General features: G+C 43.4%; 1 non-coding gene across 1 annotated transcript; it reads right to left on the reverse strand.

Annotated features, from left to right (window-relative positions):
* Nucleotides 1–2,194: 2,194 nt before the first annotated feature.
* On the reverse strand, nt 2,195–2,268 carry Trnan-guu. Its single transcript has one exon. It is a non-coding gene; the product is annotated as a tRNA-Asn (tRNA).
* Nucleotides 2,269–3,590: the final 1,322 nt, after the last annotated feature.

The following is a 3,590-nucleotide window of genomic DNA, read 5'->3' on the forward strand; positions in this document are numbered from 1 at the left end:
TGAAAACCCAAAGAGGGCTGGGGGTGTGTGTGTGGCAGTGCACACCTTTGATCCCAGCACTCAGGAGGCAGATGCAGGAGGATCTCTGAGTTTAAGGCCAGCCTGGTTTATAGATTGAGTTCCAGGACAGTCATGACTACACAAAGAAACCTCGTCTCAAAAAAAGTTAATAAAAACAAACCCTAATAGCTAAAGCCAACAGATAAAGGAATGAGTTCGGCAGGGCTGTTTCTGCACAGGGTGACAAAAGGTGTGAAATTCTATTGACTATTGTCTGTCTCCAATGGAGAATTCATATAGAAACAGCACTCCCTCCCTCCAATTGAGGGATAACATAAAGACAATATCATAGCTAATTGTATGTGTCAGCCTGTCTAGGTCATTGTATAAAGATTTTTTTGGTCCAACATGATGCTAGATGTTTTGGCAAAGGTATGTTTAATTAAATTACTTACTTAATTGTTTCTGAGACAGGGTCCCTTTACATAGTCTTGGCTGCCCTGAACTCACTATGTAGACCAGGCAAAAGTGTATTTTAAATGAGATTAACTTTTACATTGGTTAATGCTAAGTGAAGAAGAATGTGAATGGGCTTTATCCAATCAGTTGAAGATCTTAATTAAAGACAGGTTGACCTTCCCAAAGGGGAGTCACTTTTATATATATATACATACATACACATATATAATTATTATATATTATATAACATAATTATAATACTACATTATTTGTCCTAGAAGATGCACTTAAACCAAAATTCTCCCGGGACTCATTTGCTGGAACTCACACCTCTAACTTTTGATTTGCCACAATGATGTGAGTCAATATCTTAAAAAATATTGATCGATCAGCATGTAGCTAGAAGAGAAGCCTGTTTCATCCTTCTGGAAAATGCTGAAGAACAGGACATGCTATACTAATTCTATCCTGTTACGCACAGGAGACAGAGAGGAGGCACAAACATCGGGGTCAATGAGTGAGGATTTTCTCCTGTTGGGTAAGATGCCTGGCACAAAGCTCTTCAAGAGGTCACACTGGCTAGGCCCCCTCATCCCTGGTTGACAAGGTCAACAGAGAAATAATCACAATTGGGCAAACTATCTTGGAGATGCAGCTGACGACCAGACAGGGAGATGTCCTTCTTACTTGATGTCCTTATCTCCCACTGCACAGAAGAACAGCTACGCCATTCCTGGATGTATTTCTATAGTTCCTGTAGTTTACCACACTATCAGGAGTATGAAACATTTTTGGTTTAATAAAATAAATTGGAGTATAAATTGGTTCCACCTTTATGGGACGTTATTTTATAAGGTCAGTTGCTCAGAAGTACAAACACGATAATCTCCGTGCCATAGCATTTATAAGTCTAGGGCTCAGACTCTTAGAAATACTTGTACAACTGGCAAAGATATTTGTAGGAGAATGTCTGCGGCAGCACAGTGTGTGAGCAAAAGAAGCATGGAGAGAGCTTAATTTTAAATACAACATGTACAGGAATAAATAATGGTACAACGGAGGAAGAAACTCGGAGTCCCTAGACTCTTAAAAAAGGATTTGCAGGTTAGCATAGATGCTACGGGAGACAGCGGCTGGTGGATTTTCCTGACAACAGTGATGAGCTGTTTGACACAGGTGCTGGCTCCTGTTCTGCATTAGCAACCCACATCTCAGCCTCTTACCAAGTCTTGCAGTAACTCTCCAGGGATCAGGAGGGGGTTTAAAAGGAAAAAAAATTTCACCGATTCAATGAGTTCTATTGGGGCTCCCTGGGTATTAGTTTGACCTAGGTCCCACCTGTGCAGAGCCAGGTGGCTGACCTGTCGCAGGGCGGGGCGGGGCGGGGCGGGGCGGGGCGGGGCATCGCATCAACCTAGGGCTCAGGAATAGTAAGCAAGAACGAAAATGATGAACCTTGCCTTTCCTGGTAGCATTATGGAATGGAGCAGTTATCAAAGCCAGTGTGTCCTGTGGATAATGTAGTACGTATTATTATTCTCACTTTACAGTTGACTAAAACAAAACAACTTTCGTACAGAAAGTTGTTCTTGGTCCACCTGCTCCGAACTACTGGCTTCTCAAATTCCCTAGAACTTTTTGTTTGTTTGTTTGTTTGTTTTGGTTAGGATAAGAGACCATAAGAATGTCTTATTGTAGAGAAAACAGCCTTTGATACACAATAAAAGCCACGAGACGTCCCTGGGTGGGCTTGAACCACCAACCTCTCGGTTAACAGCCGAACGCGCTAACCGATTGCGCCACAGAGACACAGGCACACAAGTAGCTGCATTCTCAAGGAGAGTGAGTTGCTCGACTAGCCAATAGCCCTCGCAAAATTCCTGGGTTAGTTACACTGCCTTGAAAATTTGGAGTATTTAGAGCGGGAAATACAATTGTTCTTGTCCTTTGATGCCTGTGTTTTGAGTCCATCCTACTGAAACCTGAACATCCGAACTGCTCCCAGAATCAGAACCTCCGCCCCGCCGGTGACAGGTCAGCCAGTCGGCTCTGCGAAGTAGGACCTAAGCCAAGCGAACACCCAGGGAGCCCCAATAGAACTCATTGAATCAGTACTTTTTTCTTTTTCTTTTAAACATTTTTTGTCGAGATTATCATGAAGTTTCATCATTTTCCTCTCCAAACTTTCCCATATACCCCCTTCTAACTCTCTTTCAAATTTATGGAAATTAAAAAAAATTGTTGTTATGGACACATATACACGTGTATTGCATATGTATGTATGCTTCTAAACACATAAGTACAACCTGCTCGTTTCTGTATAATGTTACTCGTATGTATGTTTTCAGGGCTGACATTTGTCACTCTTCTCTGGGAAAGGACCCCGGGACCCAGCATTCCTTAGTTGCCTGTAGTTCTTTGTGTAGGGTTGAAGTCTCTCGAGCTTTCCTGTCCACTTTGGCATGTGTATTGTACTCGCTCAGCTCATGGTGGTGCAGTCATGTTGGTGAGACACTATGGGTCTACCTTCTGACATTTCTAGGCGACACAATCTCACGGCACACTCCCTGGCTCACACGATCTTTCAAACCCCCTCTTCCACAGCATTCCCTGAGCCTTAGGAGTGAGGTCTCACCTCCATGTCGCACCTGCAGGCCCATTACTGTGGTTGGCAATGGTGTTAATATTATGAAACCATCATAATTCTTTTGCCTTTCTGTTTGGTGAGAGCAGAAGCCACAGGACTCCAACCTATGACACAACCAGGAAGTAGTAATAAGGACCCCCACTTCTGGCCCTCTTTATTGTTCCCAGGGTTTCTGGTCACTTCACTCCGAGACAACGGGAGTGTGGGAGGTGGAAAATGAGCTGGAATGAGAGGAGCATTCGTAATAGTCCCTCAAAGGCCTTCCACTGCCGAGTCGGAGGGTTCTCCTTCCCTCCCTTCTTTGTTGCATTACGCATAGTAGGCAATCATTCTTTAGATAAGACTTTCAAACAGTGAACTCATGCCCAATACACACAGCAAGTGCTTCCACTCCTACTGTATAAGACGAATCCAGATTTAAACCCTGTTCATTGGGGAACAAAAACCCACTACTGTCACAGACAGGGTCCTGGAATCCAGTTAC

The sequence above is a fragment of the Rattus rattus genome, chromosome 3 (assembly GCF_011064425.1).
Source record: "Rattus rattus isolate New Zealand chromosome 3, Rrattus_CSIRO_v1, whole genome shotgun sequence".
NCBI lineage: Eukaryota > Metazoa > Chordata > Mammalia > Rodentia > Muridae > Rattus > Rattus rattus.